General features: G+C 39.5%; 1 long non-coding RNA gene across 3 annotated transcripts in view; it reads left to right on the plus strand.

Moving 5' to 3' along the window:
- The first annotated feature begins 5,395 nt into the window (after positions 1-5,395).
- LOC107729124 (uncharacterized) overlaps positions 5,396-13,621 on the plus strand; it is an 18,524-nt gene continuing 10,298 nt past the window's right edge. Inside the window, exons 1-2 of one of the 3 annotated variants that reach the window (XR_001638556.1) lie at positions 5,396-5,920; positions 6,349-6,392. This is a non-coding gene — a long non-coding RNA (uncharacterized LOC107729124). Of the gene's footprint in view, positions 5,921-6,348; positions 6,393-11,331; positions 11,651-13,621 lie in introns of those variants that run through there. The other 2 variants (XR_001638557.1, XR_001638558.1) reach the window with 2 other exon arrangements.

Below are 13,621 nucleotides of genomic sequence, written 5' to 3' on the forward strand. Positions count from 1 at the left end.
TCGTTGTGAGGGGTCGTATTGCTGCAGAATGGTTGTAACTCTTGTAAATAGTGTTGCAGGTTCACAAGCTGCAGACTTAAAGGTTGACAAACATCAGTTATCCAGGAACTGTTGGTTTTTAAAGGGATAGTTCACCCAAAAATGAGCATTCTGTTATCATTTACTCACTCTTAAATCGTTCCAAACCTGCATGACTTTATTTCTTTTGTGGAACACACAAAAAAAGATATTTTGAAGAATGTTTCAGCTGCCCATGCAATGAAAGTCATTAGGGTCTAAAACTAATTTTTTGGGGGGTGAACTATCTCTGTAAGTCACGACTGGCTTGCTTATTGTTCATCTGAAAACCTTTGGACCAGTAAAACCCCACAGGCAACTGAAGAGCGTTCTTGCTAATACTTTTTTGTGTAAAATCTTATAAATGACATATATTTGAGGGTCAAGATTGCTTTAAAATGCAGAGACTTGTCAGGGTTTTTCATGAGCTGTGATTTACCTCCACTTTTGAACAGACCTTTATTGAGTTGTCCTGTTATATGGCATGAAAGAACTAGGTCAGGCTTCACAAATGAGCTTGATAAATGCATGTTTATGGGATTGATTGTCTGGCCTAAATGATTTTTTATTTCCCTTTAGACATTAACAGACTTTGTAAATTAGGTGTCAGAGTAACAACCAGCATGTAATAAAAGCTGTTCACATTATTCTTCCAAGATCGCTAATAGAGAAGGTGCATAAATCACCCCCTGCCATTTAATTTTGGAACCAATGAGGAAAATGATTTGACACCACAAGAAACATCCCATCTGCTTCAGTGTTGTCGACATTTCTACAATTGTCTTGATTTGACTGAACAAATAGTCTAAAAAATATAAAGAATTATTTGATTACGTGACTAATGAGGATAATCTGTATTAGGTTTTGTTTTGTATTGACATTGAAAATGAAAGTTAATTAATAGTTCAGGATAATATTGCAGAGGTTACGTAAGCACTAGTCTCTTTTCTTAGAGATGCACAATATATCTACCGATACAGAGATTTTTTAAATTTATCATATCGCTCAATATTGGATTTTTTTTGCATGCTAATTTTCCCTATTTTTACTTTTTGATTGCCTTTGCTGCCAATCTCACTTAAGGATAATTAAATTAAATGATTTAATATTAAGTAAAAAAAATAATAATAATTTGATAAAACTGCTAATGTAATCTTTATTAAATCTCAAAATGAATATCCGTTTTTCATACTGTAGGCTACATTACAATGTTGTGATGCCTAAACTGACTTGTAGCATTTAAAATGATTGATTGTAGTTTTTTATTTTTGATTTATTTAAACAAAATATTATTTTAATATCTGTATACCATTAATTGGTTATCAGTTTTTCGGTGTCAAGGCCCCTGTTTTTGCACGTGCAGCTCCCTAAATGACATGAGAATTTTGTAATAATCTTTAAAGGCTTCGGTTCTAAAGAAAGCATTGGCTTTTGAGTTCGCCTGCACATAAACAAAGCTGAAGGAATGCACTTTGCCCCGTTTGATAGCTCTTTACCCACTCTCCTCCTCCATCTGCACTCATGACTGCAGTGGGAGCCCGGCGATTATGATGGAAATCTCACAAGCCATTATCATGAAGAGGCTGGGCCCGATGCAGACAGCTTAATGGACTCATTTGTAATTGGTAGGGGGCAATGGCTAAGCTACCGTGGCCTTTGTGTGATTGAGTATAGAGGCATGCATGCAAATGTGACAAATGAATAGGAATTGAACCTCTCAGGTTTTGTGCGGCTTTCTCCAGCTCTCCGTTCAGCCAGAGTGACCTTGAGAGGCAGTGCAGTAGGTGTTAAGAATCGTATAAAGAGGTGTTAACACTGGGGGCAGTGAACGGAAAGGAACAATTCATGAAGTCTAAAGTGGCAAATTCATTAGCTGCCATATGAATTGGTTTGGAAGGAAGCTGTTGTGCAAAGCCGCGAGGTACACATCATTACGGTTATGAGCACTTCATAAGTGGCATCCGAATGCTCCATGGGCCTATTTACCGCCCTGCTAAGGGAGTATAAAAGGGCACTTTCTGTGCTCCCTGTATGTGCCAGCTCAATCAAACCTCAAGACTTTTCATTCAGTGGAAAACAAGTCCTCACAGGTGATCGCTGCAGTTTTGTAAGATTGAAGATGATTCTATATGCAAGTGCATGACATATTTTAGATGTTTTGCCTTAATTGTTTCCTGAAGCCATCAACGTGAGCTTCATTGTCCAAGGTGTTTTTTTGTGCAGCATTGGGAAGAGAGCCTGTTCGTCACAGATGTCCAGGGAAAATTACACAAGTGCCTCATTAATGAATGGCTCAACAGTCTCTGGAGGTGGTCTCAGAGGCAGCTCTTTAATGAGCTGGGAACTCAAACACTGCCAAAGTTTACCTCGACCCTGCCTCTTGCGCTCGGGTCAGTCGGAAGAGCAATTCAATTCAGGGCCACTGAAGCAGAGGGGAATGGCCTCACGCTGATTTGTCTCGCGCAGCTCCAAAGGCAGGAATAATACACTTTTGTCACACGCATCCTGGGGAATTACAGCTCCTAATTTGATTAGGGGAGATTTGATTAACTGGAAAATGGGGATTTCACTAAAACTTTCACATGCTTAATTTATCCCTTGCCGAGCAGATGCAACATTGCGTCATCCCAATGAAAGGGCGTATGGGAACCCTATTCAGGGGTTAGACACTCTTTGAAACCCAAGAATATTGGTATTTCACCATGGCTCTCACAAGTCAAATGCCTTTGATTATCTCTCCCTGGAAATAGCAGCGGCTGTCATGCGAGTTTGCGTACGCCCGCTTGCGAAGCCTACGTTGATCTGACAGCGCGACATCGGCAGCTTCTCTGTTTATGGACTGAAAACTCCTGCGGTGTGGAGTCGTTCCATTCCATGAGCAAACGGATCGCACATCTTCCAGTACATTAAGATTATGTATTTCATTTCAAGGCCAATTGCCCCTTAGTAATAGTCTCAGAAGGAGCTTGCCATTACAGACCAGTGGTTATGGAGGACAGAAGCTATTCCAAAGGGCAAGTATGGAGGAATCCATCCCCATTAAAAATTATCTAGTTAAATCAGCTTTCTCTCAAAGGGCCATCGGGCCAAACCTGCTCTTTGAAATTAATAGCCAGACTGGAGCTGAAGGGCCAAGGCATCAATTTACTCCTCCTTCAGACAGAAAATCAGTGAAAACAATCAGGCCAAGTCTGCACTGATGACTTTGCCTTTGAGGCGAGTCTGCAAGAATCTTTCGGTGTTTAAAAAAAGACAGACGGAAAAACTTGTGTGTGCTCATTCTTCATTCGATTTCTTTGTTTTTTAGGGCCTTGGGGTGTGGCTAAAGCTGGGACAGATGTACATACGCTATCGTAAACCGATTCTTTGTCATAATTACACAGAATGATTTAGAATGAGTTAATACAAGCCCTCGTTCCACAGCTCATTTTCAGTAATCGCATCTGACTCCGATTTTCTGCCTTTGATGATGATGATACAATTTAGCAGTGATTTACCATTTTGTTAGTCGTACACGCTGTGTGTTGGTAATATATGATTATGGTTTTTGGAAATTGCTTAAACTGTGATGGGACTGTTAAAATGTTCTGATCATTTCAATTTTGTCTAAATGAGATTATGACGGAAAATTGTGTGCAATAATTCAGTGATTTAAATCCACATCCTGAACTAAGTTCAGTTTGGGGGAAATTAATGTTTGATGATATTATTTGGTCATGAAAATAAAAGCTGTTAAATACTTAGATTTGGGTCAAATGACCATTTCTAACTATTAGCACTAAATATTAATATGGTAGTTAAAAGTAGTACCTGTATAAACAGCAGTATCCAAGAATCTTATAACTTGCATGTGATACAGAAAGATATCTATGAATATCAAACATTTTGATAAAAAATTTATCTATTTGTGTGTTAAAATAAATAATTCTTATAAAAATAGGGTTAAAGTTTGATAAGGGTAGAGTTACAGCAAGGGTTATGGGTGCAGTTAGGGTTTGTTTTGAATTCAACCTCAAGTTTTCTTGAGAATTACGAACAGTTAGAACAGTGAATGTATGTGGCTTGTATATCTCAAAACATCACATATATCTCGCCGCTTCCATTCAAACACTGAGATGAAATATCCTGGCTCTCAATGTCAAATGCAGCTTTGGATTTACTGACACATACACGTTGCGTGTCTGATTCAAACAAAATGCACTTCTTTTGTAGTACTCATAAATAAGGACTATGCTTGTATTAGACATCAAATCGCCATAGTCAGGATAATACAGCACATCAATAACATCAGGCTCAGCTAGAACCAGTAGAATGTACATTGGCTTTTATTTGGAGCTTATAAATTATTAAAAGAAACCCCCCTAATCTTCTTCTGTTTGATGATATTTGATGGCCTGCATACGATTTGGAATCTCTTGTGTAGGTCTGAATTAATTTTTCAACTCGAGCCCACACATCTATCTGCCTCCAGACCCACAGATCGAAAAGGAAAGCACCCCAGTGCGTGCAGTCAGAAGGAGGAAGCTGAAACAGTTTTTCTGGCAAGCTGAAGATCCACATCCCGCTGAGTCGTCGCAAAATCACAGCTACGTCCCAGCATGAGGACCAACTTCAGCTTGAACAAGGCCTTGTTTTGTTCAGGGCCTGTGAAATGCAATTAGAAACTCCCTCAGGGCCGACAGGCAACGGCTGAATGAGACCGCCCCGCGGTCCTGGCGGGCCATGGACTTTGAAGTCTTCTGCTATCTCCCCAAGAGAGCCCATCCCCGGTTCAGAGAGGACACCGCATTAGCAACGGAAGACATGAGGCTGATGAGTACAGGAGCTTTCATGTGCCTCCTCCCATGGGGGTGTTGACGCTTCTAATAAATTACGTGATATATCTGTTGTGATAATATCCCGTCTTGTGATTGATCATCTCGCCATGCCCTTTTCCCACTGACATTCACAACCCTCTGTCCGACGAAGAGCTTTGCGATTGGCTGATCTCGCCAAGAATTCCGCAACACGGTGTGCATGATATACACATTTATGTGATGCGTTTATAATAAGCTGTGACAGGTACAAATGCAACCACTGCATTAAATCAGATTATCCTTTTCTCACCCTACAGAAGAAGCGGGGTGGCATACCAGCACAGAAGCATTAATTGGAGCCGACACCGTCACCCAATAAGAGTGAAGTGCCATTTCGGTGCGAGGTGGAAGTGTCTCATCAGCATTGTGAACCTGTTGCCTGTCCCCTCTGGTTATTCTGGGCCTGTAATTAAGAGGATGGCCATAATCACTAGACTGTCTATACGCATGTGTTGAGCAGAGAGGAGGAGAGTGTTGTAATTGTTCTGTCGCCAGGGTGCCGCTCTCAGGGCTGAGGAGGGAGGTGTGGGAGGCGGTGGGAGTGTCCGCTGAGGGAGGGGTCACAGGAATGCACGGTTCGCTACTGAGGGAGCATTCTTGAGCCGAGCTGAGTGCAGCCGGACACGCTCTGGAAAGGATCTCCTGCATGATCACAAACCTGCTTTGATTGGATTTGCACTTAATCTGTTGGGAGCTCAAAGCCTCACATTTACTGTGTTTGGAGGATTTTACTGGATACTGATTCAGTCCCTGGAAAGGATTGGCTCAGGATGGACATGTTCAAAGGGTAAAAACAAACACTTTGTCAGAGCTCCTAGATTTTGGAGGGACCTATCTTTTTTGTTTATACATGTAAGGAAGCAACTTTTTAACACTTCTGATACTGGAGTGACTGAACTCTGAAAAGCGTTGGATAGTTGAAAACAAAAATTGGCAGTATTTTGGATGACACTGAGAGGGACCAGAGAGTTTATCATCCTCCTTTCATCGTATCATTGGCATTTTGGGTAAGTGCTTCTAAAAATCGAATAAAATGTAATGGTCTTCACTAATGTAAGATTTGAATTTGGGTTGGTTGTTCTTGCTGTGCATTTAGATATTACAGAGAAAATGAGACATGCCTAGAAAGAAATGGATAGCTCACTCCAATAATTCTTGAACAAGTGGTTATGAAAAAATGAAACTCGCTTTAAAATAATTTATTTCCTTTTTTCTCAATTTTTGATGTGTTTGCATTTAATCCATGTGTTTGCTTCATGTTATGAAGCATAGAAAATATTTTTAGTGCGTTTCCTTTGAAAGCATTGGGGCTTTAAAAGAGTAAAAGATTTAAGAGTGCTTGTCAGGTTTTGCAGTGTTGAAACAGTGTCCTCTTGTGGTTAACATTGTGTGGTGGCTAATGCAGAATTTTTACTGAAACTTATTAATATTGCAGGTTGCTCTGACAAATAGAGACATCCCCCCCCCCTTCAAATGAAGGTATGTAAACCTATTTTTGGTCACATTTCATAACATCCATTACTAAATATGCCTTTAGTATTGTGTTTATTTGCTTCCCTGGACAAGAATTCATTAGCAGGCATGATATCTAACACATATTGATAGGTTTGATAGATAGACTCAATTAACCAATGATAGCGTCATCACATCACTTCCTATTCCAATGAGACAGAATCCTCTGAGAACCTCTAATGGGCATTTTTATGTCTACTTTGACTCTTCTTTTATATTGTGTTTAGCTCTTATGTATTGGCAATAAATCTAGTGACTTACGCAGCTGAACTGCTGTTGCATTCAGTTAGATCACATGCTGTGATTTGTGGTGCATATATAAACCTTGTCACAAGAAAGATAAACAAACCTTCCGGATGTTAAAGCTTGTTATATATTTTTAGCTATTTGATAGTTGCAGTTCATTACTTTTTTTTTTATAGGCTAAGAATGTTTCCACATTTAAAGGTTCACAGCATCATGATATTTCCGTTCTGTAATATGATAAATCACAAAACAAAACATATAAAAGACATGTTATACTTGCGTTAGGCAGATGGCATGATGTGAAATCCTCTGGATTGAGTACAAGGATGTAAAACGCAATACCCTTCGAGCCAATTAGCCTCTTGATAACTTAGGAGGTGGGTGCATTCAGGCCAAGTACGTGCAGGTAATTGTTCCCTTAATTGGATAGATTGTCAATCACTCCACAGCCAGCCAGCCCGCCCAAAAACACATTAGCCTTGCTGATTTTTTTAACAAGACATTCTCTGTCATGCATTTATTTTTATTGGCACACTTACACATTTAAGTTATGAAGCATTCATGAAAACCACAATTGTTTCTCCCTATGTCACTCATCACTATTTACTTCATGCACTTTTTGCTTCTTAAGAGTGCTGAAATCAAATCAGAGGCACTTAAGAACTTAACCAGATTACTTTCATACAGGCCCCAGCAGTAGTTAATGGAATTTATTTCTTTAAGTCAGTGCGGCTGCTCTAGAGGCTCCTGTCTAGCACATTTTTCAGCATGGGCCAAGGTTTGGCCAGCAGCTCTGGGCTGGAGTTTCACTGGACCGATTTGTCAAACTGCTGCTGTGTACACTACAGAACTCCTCATGTGCAATAAGGCTTTGTGTTTTAGCACTGCTTTTAAATGAAGGGATTTTTAGACTTTTATTCAGCTAAATCTGCACTATGATTGGCTGTCTAAGATAACAGAAGGATGTGAACACAAAGTGCAGCAATGCTTTGAGAAGCCTATTAAACCTTAAGCCATCTTAATGCAATTTAGTTAAAGGATGCTTGTCTCAAGCATAGGGGGATTAGACAGCTTTCAGGGTCTGTTTTATTTCTCAGCGTTCCGCCAAATGCTTCTCCGAATTGAGTTTTGAATTAGACATTACTTCTTTGAATGACACGCATCATGTTTCTAATCCTTTGAATGTGTGTATTTTTAGAAGCAACAATACAGTTCTAATGATATTTATAGTCTGAATACGGGTGATTCTTCAATTAGGGTCAGTGAAAAACATGAAACCATTTATCATCTGGAATTTGGTATAATGTGTGATGTGAATTTTTATTGTGCCTGATACATTTTGTGGTAATGAAACATGACGGTTGAATAATCAGTGGAAATGCAAAAACAGCAAGTTAACTAGCAGTTGATTAACTTAAAACAATAAAAAATAAAATAAAATGTTTTTAAATTAAATTACTTGAATATTAAACAATTTGATAATGATACTTATTAAAAAATAATTAAAAATAATTATTGACATTTTGACAAATTTATGACATTTTATTGACAAATTATTCATACATTATTGACAAATGAATGCCATTTATGATCTTCAAATTGTCAACATTGTCAAAATGCTGTTCTTTTGAAATATCTATTCATTGAAGATTACTGAAAAAAGAAGTACCACTGTTTCCACAAAAATAACTGTTTTCAACACTGATAATAATAAATGTTTCTTGAGTACCAAATCAGGATATTAAAAGGATTTCTGAAGGATAGAGTGACAATGAATAAAGTAATAACTGCTATAATAAGAGTAATATTATTGTAATAATATTTCACAATATTTACTGTATTTTTGATCAAATTAATGCAGCATTGTTGAGCAAAAGAGGCTTTTTTCAAAAACGTTACAAAATCTCATTGACCCCAAACTTCTGAACAATAGTGTAAATTAAAAAGATTTTTTTTAAAGCATTTTTTTTGTCTTTAATATTATCATTTCCCTCACTGAAGAATCACCCATATGCGCTCGACTATGTTTGACCTTCTGTTGTTATGGTTGTGTGTTGTAAATGCTAATAAGAGCAGGATCGCTGAGGAGCTGAGTAATCTGTTCGCCCAACACTCGGCTGTCAAAAGTTGACAGCTTCCCTCAGCACTCACAGCCGTAACATGTTTCTGCCAGGAATAACTGAACTGCTATTCACAGAGCTGTCTTTGCTTCAGCCCACGATTTTGGCCGATGTGCAGTGACTGGCCCGGAGAGAGGGTTTTTCACGTTCCGGCGATGCTTGTTAAGGCTGTGTTAAGATTATATGCCCAGAATGCATTTCACAGCCATGATCACTTTCAAAGTAGAAGTGAAACTATTCAAGGCCATGGTATAATCTGTTCATCCCCTGTCCGTTGCAGACATAGGTATACATGTTAGTACAACGAAATCTGTGAGATAGGCAGTCAGAACAGAGTTGGCATTGTTCGCAGGGTAACCCGAGACGGGACGGGCCCAAGCATCGGGGGATAGTGTATAGCCGAGATCGGCGCTGTTGAGAGATCAGCGAGACAGCTGACTGTTTGGAGCTTTCAGCACAACTCAAATAAACACTATCCAACTTTAGCGTTCACTTTGCCCCCAGCTCTCACAGGTTACAGCCGTGACTGACCACTGTGATAAGACTCACAACGAGCCCTTTATCATCAGTGAAGTCGCTTTAAGAGTCTGTTATGTAGCTGAAGAACCGAGTCTCTACCGTCCTCCACGCCGCTGATCGTTTAACTGGCGCTCCAGGGGCTCGGTTTCTCAGAAGCGGGAGGTACAACACATCCCACAGGCATCTGGAGACATTGTGTGCATGGCTGGCCTACATCCCCATCACTAATACCAGACTGAACGAAACCCGAGCGCTGAATAATGAAACAGGTCTACGCCGAGCACCACCGCCTATTGTACTGACTGTGGGAGAACGCAGTCGTTTTGCTCACAGCAATTTATACATCTTTAGCCGGTGTCCTGAACTGGACTTTCTCATGATCTTTTGTGAAGGGATTACGTTAATAACAAGAGATGACATGCTCAAATATGGCTTGATTCTGTCATATGCTGTATATGGCTGATGAAATGAGGTTTTGGAGGAGGAATTGCACTTTTGTACAAGCTATTTGGATATAAAGCTTTAAAACTGAAGAGTCAAGTCAAGTCACCTTTATTTATATAGCGCTTTTAACAATACAGATTGTGTCAAAGCAGCTTTAAGAGAAATGCAGGAGGGGGTGAAAATATTTTCAGAAAAGATGAGATTATTATACATAATTCCATGGTAACACTTTAGAATAGAGAACACATATTCACTAATAATCTAAAGAAAGTTTTCCCTCAATACGCTCCTAATTTGCTGCTCATTAATAGTTAGTAAGGCAGATGTTAAGTTTAGGTGGGGTAGGATTAAGGGATCTAAAATATGGTCTTATAGAATTAGGCATTCATATGTGCTTTTTAAGCACTAATAAACAGCCAGTATGCTGGTAATGTGCATGCTAATAAGCAGCTAGTTAATATAGTGAGAATTGGTCCTTAAAATAAAGTGTTACCAATTCCATTTATCCCAGAGGAAATACACTTTTATAGGTCATGAGATGTAATGAACATCTCAGTTACATTCCATCTAATTATAAACCGTTTCTTAGATGTGTATTTAAAAATTAAAATAAAATGCAAAAGAGAAATAAACTGCAAAAGAGTTTACTCTGTCATTTCTGTCAATATATATATATATATTATATATTCCCCAGCTCAGAAAAATGTGAAAATTTTGATGAGAAAAGTTTAAACAAAAAATGGTGTTTAATCTTTGGTATCTGGCAAATTGAACTGTTGAACTGTTGTTGAGACATCGTTGAGATCTCTTCTGAAACTCATGAAGCACATGTGAGATTATTGAAGTCTTTTCTAAGAAGAAAAACGTGAAAAGCAAAACCTAAACCTCTATGTGCACCTGTTTTGCTTTAGAAGAAACCATTGAGACATTACAGAGATCTAGTTTTTCCTATAAAAAGCACAGAAAACACGTCATTGGCATTATGGTGAACTGCTGCCAAGTAGTGTTTATTTCTTGCCTTTTTTTGTTAAATAAAAATACTGTAACAAAAAAAAACTGTGCTGTCAATATATATATATTCCCCTGCTCAGAAAAATGTGAAAATTTTGATGAGAAAAGTTTAAACAAAAAATGGTGTTTCATCTTTGGTATCTGGCAAATTGAACTGTTGAACTGTTGTTGAGACATCGTTGAGATCTCTTCTGAAACTCATGAAGCACATGTGAGATTATTGAAGTCTTTTCTAAGAAGAAAAACGTGAAAAGCAAAACCTAAACCTCTATGTGCACCTGTTTTGCTTTAGAAGAAACCATTGAGACATTACAGAGATCTAATTTTTCCTATAAAAAGCACAGAAAACACGTCACTGGCATTATGGTGAACTGCTGCCAAGTAGTGTTTATTTCTTGCCTTTTTTTGTTAAATAAAAATACTGTAACAAAAAAAAACTGTGTAGAATCCCACTTTCATAGCCGAAAACAAAAAAAAACTGTAGAATCCCACTTTCATAGCCGAAAATCAGCCGTATTACTGATTTGATCCATAAAAATCACAGTAAGCATGAAAATCTCTTCTGCTTTGATGTATTAACTGGAAACAAGAGAGACAGACAGAGAGAGAGAGAGAGCACCGCCATAAAGGAAGTGTTCGCTTAGTCTGTGTGATACCCAACACCACAGACTGTGATCCTGCAGACAGACTGGCAAGTTGAGAATACAGAGAGATACTGTTCCCCTGTGTCTTATTCAAGAGCTGTTGAACGCCTGCTGAACGCTGCACCAGAGACAACTCTCTAAACCTGCCAGATAAAAGCCTGGACCGACTGCAATGACACATTTCTAGTGGATTCCAACACGATTCAGGGGTGTGGACCTATTAGAGTGCAGAAACATAGAGGTAGGAGCTTTTTTAGCTGTTTTCAGTTGATGACTAATCCTGAATATAGAAGTTTGAGTGTTTGTCTTAGCACACTTCAACGATACAAACCCACACAGATGAAATCCAACCACATAGTGGTTTCTTCTTGTCGAGATTGCTGAAGTGTCAAAGAGGTGCAGCCGAACAGATGCACCTTAGCTGAGTGGGCTTCGTTCACAGCGGGCTAAAAACCATGTGGGAACCTGTCAGCACACAAGAACAACTGTTTCTCAGTTTGAGTCATTTGCCAACTGTGCCCTAGCAATAACGCACATGGCCCTCGATGCCACCGGATGATTTATGAGACGTCTCTCGCCATCTGCGAGTGCAAACCGCAGCGGGACGGCTACAGTAAACGCGCTCATGCTTCGAAGATTATGAGGAGTTTTTAGGAGGGCTTACCTGCGCTCCGCCTGAGCCGCGCTCGTCTACTTTTGTATGCACACAAAGCTCCCTCCAACTGCTCCTTCACGAGATTAAGAGCTTTCCCCTGGCACCCTGTCAAGGACAAAATTTAAAGAACACGAGTGTTTAACCTCCAGCTAATCTTGTTTTTGTGAGAATGAAGGGATTAGACCATTCGTTTCTGCATGCCTGGAAGGGTTAGGCCAGTAATGGGCTTGATGAATGACAAAAATGGCTCGGGGAAGGGATCTGCCAACTGACACAGGAAGACAAATGCACTGGTGGCCTGACAGCTCCAAAAAGAGGCTTAGCTTAATTCCTGACCTGCATCAAAATAGAGCGTTACCGTGCCATGACACTAATTGAAAACAAGCAGTTTAAGCGAAACCAGTCTTAAAAGCACGAGCCAAACATTTTCATTTCTTCGCTATTGCGTCGTCTGATGGTAGGGAACATCAGCACATGCTGTTCTTTTGATTAAACGGGATGCAAATTAGATTTAAACACCAGCGCCATTATGACCCAAGGGTCTATTAAGGACTCTCTGTGCTTATTATTTAGCTTTACTCAATTAGTCTGTAGCCAGTCCAGCTATTGAGTTGTCATGTGGCCTGTAGCACTCATTACCGACTAGTCTGTTCTCCTCTCTGGAGACTTATGGTCTCCGCCAGCATTCATCTCATTACGGATCTGGAAGTTTATGAAGTATTGCATTCTGCAAGCACCTTTAAACTTTTTGGGATTCATGTTTAGTCCGTTTCTCCACACACATTTACTGTTCCCAGCGTTTGAATGACCCCTGCGGCTGTGTCATCCTGTTCAATACAAACAGCTCATCACAAGGGATTTGGAGCTCAGTTCAGGTCGAATAAGTTGCTCCTTGTGTTTCCCTCCTCCGTGGACCCCTGGTGTTCGCGAAAGGAGGTCTAACCCCTCGGAGAAGCTAGCAATCCATTATGGGGCTCTCAAAAGACCTTTCACTATAGATCCAGCAGCACTGGAGAAAAGGCCCAAATTGACAGCTCTACACAAAAGAGATTTACTGCTTTGCTTTATGTGCATGAGTGCTGTTCAAAAGGAGGTAATTGCAGGTTGTATAGATGGGTGAATCCCTAAGGGATTTCACCCCTTCATCACATTTGCATTCACTATTAGCGCCCCCCTGGGAGGGATCAGTAAATGTCACGGTGAAACCAAAACATCATCTGCGGTATGGCAGTCATGAAAGGGCTAATGCTGTAAAAATAGAGATATCCTACTCTGTTTATTTTTAAGATCTGCTTCCCTCATTTTACACTGTTGTCTTTGCTTTGACACAATAACTGCAGCATTGTGTGTGCTGTGCCACTGTTAATACACTCCTGTTCTAAAGTTTTGGGCCAGTAAGATTTTTTTAAAATGCTCTTGAGTGAATTCTCTAATGCTCACTAAAGTAAAAAGAGAAATATTATTAGAATTTAAAATAACTGTTTTTAAAATAACAGTATTTTATTTCTGTGATGGTAAAGCTGAATTTTCAGCATCATTACTCCAGTCTTCAGTGTC

The sequence above is a fragment of the Sinocyclocheilus rhinocerous genome, unplaced genomic scaffold, assembly GCF_001515625.1.
Source record: "Sinocyclocheilus rhinocerous isolate Xijiao unplaced genomic scaffold, SAMN03320098_v1.1 scaffold1870, whole genome shotgun sequence".
NCBI lineage: Eukaryota > Metazoa > Chordata > Actinopteri > Cypriniformes > Cyprinidae > Sinocyclocheilus > Sinocyclocheilus rhinocerous.